Below are 13,385 nucleotides of genomic sequence, written 5' to 3' on the forward strand. Positions count from 1 at the left end.
AGAGTTCACATGCTGCAACTAAAAAAGATCCCACATGCCATAACTAAAAGATCTCATGTGCTGCAGCTAAGACGCAGTACAGCCAAATAAATAAATAAATATTTTTTTAAAAAAGAAAGAAGGAAAAGAAAAGACCTGGCTTCACCAGTGAATTCTGCTAGTTAAAGAACTACTATCAGTCCCTGTCAAACTTTTCCAAAATATTGAAGAGGAGAGAAAACTTCCTAATTCATTCTATGAGGCCAGCATTACCCTGATAACAAAGTCAGACAAAGACGTTACAAGAAAAGAAAACTACAGACCAATATCTCTTGTAAACATTGATTCCAAAATCTTCAACAAAATGCTAGCAAACTGAATTCATCCACATAATAAAGAGATTATATACCATGGTAAAGTGGGATTTCTTTTTGGAATGCAAGGATGGTACAACATGAAAATTGATCAGTGTAATACACCATATTAACAGAATGAAGGAAGAAAACACAATCATCTCAACTGATGCAGAAAAAGCATTTGACAAAGTTCAACACCTTTTCAAGATAAAAGCATTAAAAAAAAACTAGGAATAGACAGACACCACCTCAATATAATGAAAGCTATATATGAAAAACCCACAGCAGACATCATTCTCAATAGTAAAAGACTGAAAGCTTTTCCCCTAAGATCAGGAACAAGGCAAGGATGCCCACTTTCACGACTTTTATTTAACATGGTAGTGGAAGTTCTAGCCAGAGCACTTAGGTAAGAAAAAGAAATAAAAGTTATCCAAATTGAGAAGAAAGAAGTAAAATAATCTGTTTGCAGGTAAGATGATCTTGTATGTGGGAAACCCTAATGATTCCACAGAAAAAATACTTTCAGAACTAATAAATGAATTCAACTAAGTAGCAGTATACAAAGTCAAAATGTAAAAGTTAGTTGCATTTCTGTACATCACAATGAACAATCTGAAGAGGAAATTACAAAAACAGTTCCTTTTACAGTGGCATCAAAAGAATAGAATACTTAGGAATTAAAAAACATATACCATGAAAACTGCAAAATACTGCTGAAGAAATCAAAGACATAAATAAACACATCTGATATTCATGGATTAGAAGATACAATATTATTAAAATATCAGTCCTATCCAAAGAGATTTACAGATTCATTGCAATACCTGTCAAAATCCCAATGATGTTTTTTTCAAAAACAGGAAAACCTATCCTGAAATTCATATGGAATCTCAGGACCCTGGATAGGCAAAACAGTCTTAAAACTGGATTACTCACAATTCTTGTTTTCAAAATTTACTACAAAGCCACATAATCAAAACAGTGTGGTACTGGCATAAATACAGACATATAGACCAGTGGAATAGAATAGAGAACCCAGAAATAAACCCTCACATATGTGGTAAAAAAAGTTTTGAAAAGGGTACGAAGACCATTCAGTGGGGAAACAAGTCTTCAACAAATGCTTCTGGGACAGCTCGGTATCTGCATACAAAAGATTAACTTGGACCTTTACCTAACACCATATACAAACATTAACTCAAATTGGATCAAAGACCTAAATATAAGACAAAAAACAGTGAGATTCTTAGAAGAAAACATAGGGCAAAAGCTTCACAACATGGATTTGGCAGTGCTTTCTTGGATGTGACACCAAAAGCACAGGTATCAGAGCAAAAGTAGACAAATTGGACTTAATGAAAAAAAATTTCTTTACTTCAAAAGATACTATCAACAGAGTGAAAGAGGCAACCACAGAATGGGAGAAAATATTTGCAAATCATATATTTGATAAGGGATTAATATCCAGAATATATAGAGAACTTATACTAAAAGTCAACAGCAGAAGAACAGCCTGATTCAAAAATGGGCAAAGGACTTGAATAGACATTTCTCTAAAAAAGATACACTGTGGAAAACAGTATGGAAGTTTCTCAAAAAATTAATAAAATAGAACTACCATATGATTCAGCAGTACCACTTCTGGGTATGTATCCAAAATAATTGAAAGCAGGGTCTTGGAGAGAGATTTGTTCATCCATGTTCATAGCAGCATTATTCCAATAGCCAGAACATAGATAAATGTCCATTGACAGACGGATGGATTAGCAAGTGTTGGTATATATTCAGTGGAATATTTTTCAGTCTTAAAAAGGAAAGGAATTCTGACACATGTTACAGCATGGATGAACTGTGAAGACATTATGCTAAGTGAGATAAGACAGGCACAAACTGATAAATAGTGTACAATCTCAGTTATATGAGGTATTTAGAATAGTGAAGCTCATGAAAACAGAAGGTAGAATGGTGGTTGCCAGGATTTGGGCAGAGGGGAAATGAGTTGTTGTTTAATGGGTATAGAGTTTCATTTCTGCAAAATGAAGAAGTCCTTGAGATTGATTGCACAATATTGAATATATTTAACACTACTAAACTGTATGCTTAAAAATGGGTAAAATTGGGCTTCCCTGGTGGCACAGTGGTTGAGAGTCCGCCTGCCGATGCAGGGGACATGGGTTCGTGCCCCAGTTTGGGAAGATCCCACATGCCGCGGAGCGGCTGGGCCCGTGAGCCATGGTCGCTTAGCCTGTGCGTCCGGAGCCTGTGCTCCGCAACAGGAGAGGCCACAACAGTGAGAGGCCTGCGTACCACAAAAAAAAAAAAAAAAAGGATAAGATGGTAAATTTTATATGTATTTTACCACAATTTTAAAAATTAGAAGAAAGAAAAAAAAGATCTGAAGGTGAGAAAGAGTTTCTAACAGGATTTTTAATATTTTCAAGAGCTTTATAGGTTGGCACACTGATTCTTTTGTATGTTTAACTTCATTTCAAAGCTTTTCCTTGATATAGGATTATAGATGGATCACTCTCACTTCTCTTAATCACATTTACTATGAATAAACTCATTTCAGGATAGGGGTTGTGAGATGCTTACAAGAGGAACAAATAAAAAGAGGAAGTGAGATTTTTCTTAGTTAATTGGCTAAAATCTTTTAAGAGAGAGAGCTAGATGAACATCACATAAGAGAAATGATTTATGGTAGAATTATCTGGACAGTTTTATAAGCCAGAGGCAAAGCATGATGTATGTTAAGCTTCTGGAGAAAAAAAAAGCTGTGCTAAGGAAAAGGCAGTGGGTTGCTGCCCACCCTAATATGGGGTGTAGCAGCAGCTCACAAGGGGTGTAAGGAAACACCTGGCTGAACCGCTGATTTTATATACAGGTTATAAGTCCAGAACGAACAATTTTGTTTGTGTGTGGGTTCATGGTTTTGGAAATGTTCATTTTGGGTATCAATCATATTTGTTAACTCAAGTTAATATATAGATTAAAATGAGACTATTTGGAGGTCAGACAGCAGAAGCAAGAAGAACTACAGTCCTGCAGCCCGTGGAACAAGAACCACATTCACAGAAAGAGAGACAAGATGAAAAGGCAGAGGGCTATGTACCAGATGAAGGAACAAGATAAAACCCCAGAAAAACAACTAAATGAAGTGGAGATAGGCAACCTTCCAGAAAAAGAATTCAGAACAATGATAGTGAAGATGATCCAGGACCTCGGCAAAACAATGAGGCTAAGATCGAGAAGATGCAAGAAATGTTTAACAAAGACCTAGAAGAATTAAAGAACAAAAAAACAGATGAAGAATACAATAACTGAAATGAAAACTACACTAGAAGGAATCAATAGCAGAATAACTGAGGCAGAAGAACGGATAAGTGACCTGGAAGACAGAATAGTGGAATTCACTGCTGCGGAACAGAATAAAGAAAAAAGAATGAAAAGAAATGAAGACAGCCTCAGAGACCTCTGGGACAACATTAAACGCAACAACATTCACATTATAGGGGTCCCAGAAGAAGAAGAGAGAGGGAAAGGACCCAAGAAAATATTTAAAGAGATTACAGTCGAAAACTTCCCTAACATGGGAAAGGAAGTAGCCACCCAAGCGCAGGAAGCGCAGAGAGTCCCATACAGGATAAACCCAAGGATAAACACACCTAGACACATAGTAATCAAATTGGCAAAAATTAAAGACAAAGAAAAATTATTGAAAGCAGCAAGGGAAAAACGACAAATAACATACAAGGGAACTCCCATAAGGTTAACAGCTGATTTCTCAGCAGAAACTCTACAAGGCAGAAGGGAGTGGCATGATAGACTTAAAGTGATGAAAGGGAATAACCTACAACCAAGAGTACTCTACCCAGCAAGGATCTCATTCAGATTCGATGGAGAAATCAAAAGCTTTACAGACAAGCAAAAGCTAAGAGAATTCAGCACCACCAAACCAGCTCTACAACAAATGGTAAAGGAACTTCTCAAAGTGGGAAACACAAGAGAAGGAAAGGACCTACAAAAACAAACCCAAAACAATTAAGAAAATGGTCATAGGAACGTACATGTCGATAATTACCTTAAACGTGAATGGCTTAAATGCTCCAACCAAAAGACACAGGCTTGCTGAATGGATACAAAAACATGACCCATATATATGCTGTCTACAAGAGACCCACTTCAGACCTAGGGACACATTCAGACTGAAAGTGAGGGGATGGAAAAACATATTCCATGCAAATGGAAATCAAAGCTGGAGTAGCAATAGTCATATCAGATAAAATAGACCTTAAAATAAAGAATGTTACAAGAGACAAGGATGGACACTACATAATGATCAAGGGATCAATCCAAGAAGAAGATACAACAACTATAAATATATATGCACCCAACATAGGAGCACCTGAATACATAAGGCAACTGCTAACAGCTGTAAAAGAGGAAATCGACAGTAACACAGTAATAGTGGGAGACTTTAACACCTTACTTACACCAATGGACACATCATCCAAAATGAAAATAAATAAGGAAACACAAGCTTTAAATGACACAATAGACTAGATAGATTTAACTGATATTTATAGGACATTCCATCCAAAAACAGCAGATTACACTTTCTTCTCAAGTGCACACGGAACGTTCTCCAGGATAGATCACATCTTGGGTCACAAATCAAGCCTCAGTAAATTTAAGAAAATTGAAATCATATCAAGCATCTTTTCTGACCAATGCTATGAGCTTAGAAATGAATTACAGGGAAGAAAACATAAAAAACACAAACACATGGAGGCTGAACAATACGTTACTAAATAACCAATAGATCACTGGAGAAATCAAAGAGGAAATCAAAAAATACCCAGAGACAAATGACAATGAAAACACGACGATCCAAAACCTATGGGATGCAGCAAAAGCAGTTCTAAGAGGGAAGTGTATAGCTATACAAGCATAGCTCAAGAAACAAGAAAAATCTCAAATAAACAATGTAACCTTACACCTACACGAACTAGAGAAAGAAGAACAAAGAAAACCCAAAGTCAGTAGGAGGAAAGAAATCATAAAGATGAGAGCAGAAATAAATGACATAAAAGCAAAGAAAACAGTAGCAAAGATCCATAAAACTAAAAGCTGGTTCTTTGAGAAAATAAACAAAATTGATAAACTATTAGCCTGACTCATCAAGAAAAAGAGGTAGAGGACTCAAATCAATACAATTAGAAATGAAAAAGGAGAAGTTACAACAGACACCACAGAAATACAAAGCATCCTAATAGACTACTACAAGCAACTCTATGCCAATGAAATGGACAACCTGGAAGAAATGGACAAATTCTTAGAAAGGTATAACCTTCCAAGACTGAACCAGGAAGAAATAGAAAACATGAACAGACCAATCACAAGTAATGAAATTGAAACTGTGATTAAAAATCTTCCAGCAAACAAAAGTCCAGGACCAGATAGCATCACAGGTGAATTCTATAAAACGTTTAGAGAAGAGCTAACAGCCATCCTTCTCAAACTCTTCCAAAAAATTGCAGAGGAAGGAACACTCCCAAACTCATTCTATGAGGCCACCATCACCCTGATACCAAAACCAGACAAAGATACTACAAAAAAAGAAAATTGCAGACCAATATCATGAATATAGATGCAAAAATCCTCAACAAAATACTAGCAAACAGAATCCAACAACACATTAAAAGGATCATACACCATGATCAAGTGGGATTTATCCCAGGGATGCAAGGATTCTTCAATATATGCAAATCAATCAATGTGATACAGCATATTAACAAATTGAAGAATAAAAACCAGATGATCATCTCAATAGATGCAGAAAAAGCTTTTGACAAAATTCAACACCCATTTATGATAAAAACTCTTCAGAAAGTGGGCATAGAGGGAACCTACCTCAACATAATAAAGGCCATATATGACAAACCCACAGCAAACATCATTCTCAATGGTGAAAAACAAAGCATTTCCTCTAAGATCAGGAACAAGACAAGGATGTCCAATCTCGCCACTGTTATTCAACACACTTTTGGAAGTTCTAGCCATGGCAATCAGAGAGGAAAAAGAAATAAAAGAAATACAAATTGCAAAAGAAGAAGTAAAACTGTCACTGTTTGCAGATGACATGGTACTATACATAGAGAATCCGAAAAATGCCACCAGAAAACTACTAGAGCTAATGAATGAATTTGGTAAAGTAGCAGGATACAAAATTAATGCACAGAAATCTCTTGCATTCCTATACACTAATGATGAAGAATCTGAAAGAGAAATTAAGGAAACACTCCCATTTACCATTGCAACAAAAAGAATAAAATACCTAGGAATAAACCTACCTAGGGAGACCAAAGGTCTGTATGCAGAAAATTATAAGACACTGATGAAAGAAATTAAAGATGATACCAACAAATGGAGAGATGTACCATTTTCTTGGATTGGAAGAATCAGTATTGGGAAAATGACTATACTACCCAAGCAGTCTACAGATTGAATGCAATCCCTATCAAATTACCAATGGCATTTTTTATGGAACTAGAACAAAAAATCTTAAAATTTGTATGGAGACACAAAAGACCCCAAATAGCCAAAGCAGTCTTGAGGGGAAAAAATGGAGCTGGAGGAATCAGACTACCTGACTTCAGACTATACTATAAAGCTACCGTAATCAAGACAATATGGTACTGGCACAAAAACAGAAACATAGATGAATGGAACAAGACAGAAAGCCCAGAAATAAACCCACGCACCTATGGTCAACTAATCTATGACAAAGGAGGCAAGGATATACAGTGGAGAAAAGACAGTCTCTTCAATAAGTGGTGCTGGGAAAGCTGGACAGCTACATGTAAAAGAATGAAATTAGAACACTCCCGGGCTTCCCTGGTGGCGCAGGGGTTGAGAGTCTGCCTGCTGATGCAGGGGACACGGGTTCGTGCCCCGGTCCGGGAAGATCCCACATGCCGCGGAGTGGCTGGGCCTGTGAGCCATGGCCGCGGAGCCTGTGCTCTGCAACGGCAGAGGCCACAACAGTGAGAGGCCCGCGTACCACAAAAAAAAAAAAAAAAAAAGACACGTAAGAACACTCCCTAACACCATACACACAAAAAAACCTCAAAATGCTTTAGAGACCTAAATGTAAGACCAGACACTCTAAAACTCGTACAGGAAAGCATAGGAAGAACACTCTTTGACATAAATCACAGCAAGATCTTTTTTGATCCACCTCCTAGAGTAATGGAAATAAAAACAAAAATAAACAAATGGGACCTAATGAAACTTAAAAGCTTTTGCACAGCAAAGGAAACCATAAACAAGATGAAAAGACAACCCTCAGAATGGGAGAAAATATTTGCAAACGAATCAACAGACAAAGTATTAATCTCCAAAATATATTAACAGTTCATGCAGCTCAATATTAAAAAAACAAACAACCGAATCCAAAAATGGGCACAAGACCTAAATAGACATTTCTCCAAAGAACACATACAGATGGCCAAGAAGCACATGAAAAGCTGCTCAACATCACTAATTATTAGAGAAATGCAAATCAAAACTACAATGAGGTATCACCTCACACCAGTTAGAATGGGCAACATCAGAAAATCTACAAACAACAAATGCTGGAGAGGGTGTGGAGAAAAGAGAACCCTCTAGCACTGTTGGTGGGAATGTAAATTGATACAGCCACTATGGAGAACCGTATGGAGGTTCCTTAAAAAACTAAAAATAGAACTACCATACGACCCAGCAATCCCACTACTTGGCATATACCCAGAGGAAACCGTAATTCAAAACGTCACATGTGGGCTTCCCTGGTGGCGCAGTGGTTGAGCGTCCACTTGCCGATGCAGGGGACGCGGGTTCATGCTCCGGTCCTGGAAGATCCCACATGCCGTGGAGCGGCTAGGCCGGTGAGCCATGGCCGCAGGGCCTGCCCGTCTGGAGCCTGTGCACCATAACGGGAGAGGCCACGACAGTGAGAGGCCTGCGTACCGCAAAAAAAAAAAAAAAAAAAAAGACACATGCACCCCAATGTTCATTGCAGCACTATTTACAATAGCCAGCTCATGGAAGCAACGTAAATGCCCATCAACAGATGAATGGATAAAGAAGATGTGGTACATATATACAATGGAATGTTACTGAGCCATAAAATGGAATGAAATTGGGTCATTTGTTGAGACGTGGATGTATCTCAAGACTATCATACAGAGTGAAGTAAGTCAGAAAGAGAAAAATATCGTATATTAATGCATATATGTGGAACCTAGAAAAATGGTACAGATGAACCAGTTTGCAGGGCAGAAAAAGAGACACAGATGTAGAGAACAAACGTATGGACACCAAGGGGGGAAAGTGGCGGGGGGATGGGGGTGGTGGTGGGATGAATTGGGCGATTGGGAGTGACATGTATCCCCTGATGACTAATAAGAACCTGCTGTACAAGAAAATAAAATAAAATTCAAGAATTAAAAAAATTTTTTTAACTAAAATAAATAAATAAACTGGTCTGACTTTCTGAGCACTCCTTAAGTTTTTTGGTTGGCACCACTCATACAGCTTTTATTACTGTCTCTTTTTTTCTCAATAAAAGAAATTCATTTCATTAAAAAATAAAATAAAAAAATAAAATGAGACTCTGTAAAACGCCTAACATAATGCCTACTGTAGTATAGCTATTTAGTAAATGCTAGTGCTCGTGCTTGAGTGAATTTGATTGTTTTTTCTGTGTTGTAGAAAGTGAATAAATTAACCAGAAAATTTTCAGAAGTATATTGAAATCTCTTAAAACTCTAGATTGTGATTTATTGCTGTAATTTATATCATTATCCTGTGACTCTATGGCATGCTAGTTCATACTGTTTTCTCATGACTGACTCCTCTGATTTGATCCTGGGGGTGTCTTGTGGATTAGAAGATACAGAGGGTGGATTCTAAAGACAGTCCACTCTTTGGCAGGAGGGACAGTGAGGTTTAAGAGATGTGACTGGATATGGAGAATTAGCCTGCCCTTGGCTAAAATGGGGTTTTAGAGCTGGAAAGGAACCTTGGAGGTAGTTTAGTCTAACCTTTCATTTTATGGCTGTGGAGATAAATATAGAGAAGTGTGTTGTCTAATGTCGTAGCTGTAGTGGAGAAGCTAAAATCAATGGCTTCTAAAGGTCCTGATATCCAGACATCATGGAACGTAAGCTACTGCATTTTTACTTTTCTTTTGCAGAGGCTGTATTGATGGTACCATGTACACATTATATTAATTTTTAGAATAGATCTTATAAATTATATATATTTTAATCAAAAATTCAGTCTTTTTAGTTTGTTTAAATAGATTAACTGAACTAACAGTGCTGTCAGAAGTCTCATAAGGAAAACTGTTTTTAAAGAAATAACAAATTCTTGACTTTTTCTTGCTAATTGTAGGTTAAGTCAGCAAACAAAGAAAACATGGTGTTTTGAAGTATGATTAAACTCCTGATGCTGCAGCAGAGGCTAAGAATATTAATGGCCAGATCTAGGTAAGTTGAAGTTTACTTTTAAAAAAATCATTAAGTGCACAAATTACATTTTTTAAACTAGAGATTTTAATAGTGTTTTCTTTTTTTTTTTTTAATAGTGTTTTCTTGAATGCAGTTTTATTTTGCCTCCTTATATGTTGTCACGTCCCACTTCCCAAAAATAAGGACAATTGGCTTTAATTAAACATGACAGTGTTTACTAATTTAAAATACCCAACACACTTGTTGCAATATTGATCTTCCCAAACAGAAGCTACCTTTTGTTCTTGAATGTACCCTTATTACTTTCCTATGTGGCTTTCTTGAGGGAGTATAGTACGTCTTTTTGTGTTTTTGCTGAGTTACAAACTTGACTGGGTAAGATGATGAGATCACGTGGTTTCTCATCAAGTGTTTACAGGTATTCGTACATATTGCTGGGTGTTACATAACTCAGACACTCTCCAGGTATTAATTTGATTGTAATAAATGCAGACTATCTAGTGTCTTGCCTTTCCCCCTGCCTGGGAATTCATGCTTCAGGAGGAGTCAGAGATGTGGGTGAAAACGTCACATTAAAAATCTCCTTCTGTGCTGGAAGATTGACTACAACTGCCTGTAGTCCCAGCTGTTTCACAGTCTTACTCCTACTAAGCCTATTCTTCAGCCTTACTGAGGCCTCCTGTTGCTTTTTGCCTCCCTCCGTTTCTCCCATTTCATCAGCCCTCTTCTTTCTTGCTTCTTTCCTGACCAGACCTGATGGTCCATTACTTCAAACCCCTATATTGCCAATATCCTTTAATTTCCTTGTCCTTTTACCTTCTGACCCTGGGTCAGTTGAACTGTCTACCCTCTGGACTGCTGAGTACAGCTAGAAAAATAGCATAATCTTACTCTCCAACTTCTGCTAAGTCTCAGCATAGCCTACTTAATAATCCTGCTACCTTTCTTGGGTAGCTTCTCAGAATAATCCTCAAGTCCTTCATTGTGCAAACTTGGCTTCTATTTTACCAAAGAAATTTAGGATGATAGGTGTTATCCATTTCAGCTTCTCTACTGTGTTCCACCCATCCTTATTTTCTGCCCTCTGTCCTCAGAGGACAAGGCACTCCTTCTCTGGGCAGACTTCTTAGTCTGGGCCCCGGAACTCATCTTCTCTAGCCTCCCCGCTCCGTCTTGATCCATCCTGTAGCCGTCTATGTCCTTTGTTTTCTTCCTATATTCTTTAACCTTTACTGACATACTGATTACTAACCTGCATAAATCTATGTCACCTTAAAACAATAAGTAACTCAAGCAACATATTTTCTTTTGAAACCATGTCCAACCATACCCTATCACTTTAGGCTTTCCTTTCCAACTGTGTTCTTGAAAGAGCCTTTTCTATTCTTTGGAGGACTACTTCCTTATCTTCCATTTGCTCACTGCTGAATGGCTTCTGCCTCTACCTAACACTCCACTATGGATAGAACCTTCCTTCTTGACACTTTCTTTTCTTAGTTTGTACTATTCTGATTGTTTCTCTTCTCCTTCACTTGTTTTTCTGTACTCCAGTATTTGCGCATTTGTGTTCCCCAGAATTTTAACTAAAGAGTGCTCTTTATACTGTCCTTGATCAGGGTCTTCTGTTTTATAGTTTCAAATACCATGTGTCCCAATATTTTACCTCTTTCCTCAAACCCATTCTGATGTACTTACCTCTCTATTGCAAGTCTTCGTTTGGTTGTTCTCTGGAATCTCAAGTTAACATGTCTAAAACTGAACTAACCACCATCACTTCCTCTCGAAGACCTGAGAAAGTTTTTCCATTTCAAGTAATGGAACCAGCACCCTTCATCTGCCGCCCTGAAAACTGCCTCTTACTTCCTGTATACCTAGCCAGACACTCAGTGCTGCAGACTTGTCTTCCTAAGTATTTTTTAAATTCATTATTTTCATCTTTATTCCTACTATTGCTGCTCTGGTTTTAAGTCTTTGGCATATTCCATTTTTCAGTAGTCTCTCACTGGCTTCCCTTCCTCTGAGCTAAACTCCCACTTAAAATTACCCTGCAGATGGAGGTATCTAAAATGAATTCCTGACCACCTCACTTTCCTGCTTAAAATACTTCATTGGCTTTTCACCTTGTGTAGGATGAAATTCATTCTCTTTGGAGTGGCATACAAGGATTTCGTGTCACATGGTAGGCTTTTCATTAACTATTTTTGTACTGAACTGAAGCATTCAATGTGAATAGAGCCCCCAGGTAGGTTGTACCACCATTCATATATCCCTGACAAAATCAGAGGTGCTGCCTTAACAGGTAGCCTGTGAATGTGTCAAGTGGAAGAATGCTTTTTCTACTTCTTTTGAGAAATAGTTGAAAAATATTTACTTGAGGCATTATTTTTTCAGGCAAAAGCCACACTAGTAATCATTTAGCTCTTTGTATTCAGTGGTGAGGCTGGATAAGCAATTTCAAGAAGACTTTTTGTTTCTATCAATTATCTGTCTGCTTTAAAATTTTTTTTGAAATATTCTTTTGGCCTCCTTCTCATCTTCTAATTTATTAAACACTTACTAATTTTTAAAAATTAAACATTTATTGAATATCTGCTATGTCAAACAGTATGCTTAGTGCCCTAGAAAACTCAGAAGACACGGTTCCTATCTTCTTGGAGATCACAGTGAAGTGGGTGGTGAGACAGGTCAACATTATAGTAGAATGTGATAAGTGCCATGATAGAGTCATGTCCATTTGACTACAGGGACATTGGAAGCAGGCTAGCTTCAAGTTAGTTGGAGATCCCTAGGTTGTTGTTCAGGATGCTTTATGGTTTGTCTCATGCTTGTGTAACAGCCTACCCTGCACTCTAGTCATACTAGATGCCTCACTTTCTCCTGAATACATTGCCACCTTTCATGACTTTTATCGTTGCACCTAATTTTTTATCTTGTCTCAAGTGCCTATTTCTGTTTTTTGCCTAGCACACTGTTTCTGCTCACCTTTTAAAGTACCAGCTCAAATGGTGCTTCCTGCCCTTCCTAACCCAGAAAGTTAGTTGTTTCTTTCTCTGTGCCCACGGAACTCTTCTTATATTCTGATATGAGGTTTATCATAATGCATTATCTGTTGACATCTCTGTCTTTCCCTTTAGATTCATGAATGGCTCTTCAGAGGTACATCCTGTGACTTAGTCATCTTTATACCATGATACTTAACTGGCATATTAAGACACCAAATATGAATCTTTTTTTTCTTTTATGTAACAAGATTTTATTTATCCTTATGTCATCACACATTTTCCCTATATAAATTTATTTGTTTACGTTTTTAATTGAAGTATAGTTGATTTACAATGTTGTGTTAGTTTGTGGTGTACAGCAAAGTGATTCAGTTATATATGTATATATATATATAATTTTTCATATTTTTTTCCATTATGTTTTATTACAAGATATTGAATATAGTTCCCTGTGCTAAACAGCAGAACCTTGTTGTTTATCTATGCTATTTATAGTAGTGTGTATCTGCTAATCCCAAACTCCTAATTTA

At 37.2% G+C, this 13,385-nt stretch overlaps 1 protein-coding gene across 20 annotated transcripts in view; it reads left to right on the plus strand.

Annotated features, from left to right (window-relative positions):
* Positions 1-13,385, plus strand: part of FRS2 (fibroblast growth factor receptor substrate 2) — a 120,869-nt gene that overhangs the window by 94,799 nt on the left and 12,685 nt on the right. For all 20 annotated transcript variants that reach the window (XM_089920985.1, XM_089920986.1, XM_089920994.1 and 17 more), the window contains one exon: positions 9,777-9,871. The gene's annotated coding sequence lies outside the window, so the exon portion shown is untranslated. The remainder of the gene's footprint in view (positions 1-9,776; positions 9,872-13,385) is intronic.

This window comes from Delphinapterus leucas, chromosome 11 (genome assembly GCF_059928025.1).
Source record: "Delphinapterus leucas isolate spDelLeu-1000000601 "Yukka" chromosome 11, BTC_Dleu_Yukka2, whole genome shotgun sequence".
Taxonomy (NCBI): domain Eukaryota; kingdom Metazoa; phylum Chordata; class Mammalia; order Artiodactyla; family Monodontidae; genus Delphinapterus; species Delphinapterus leucas.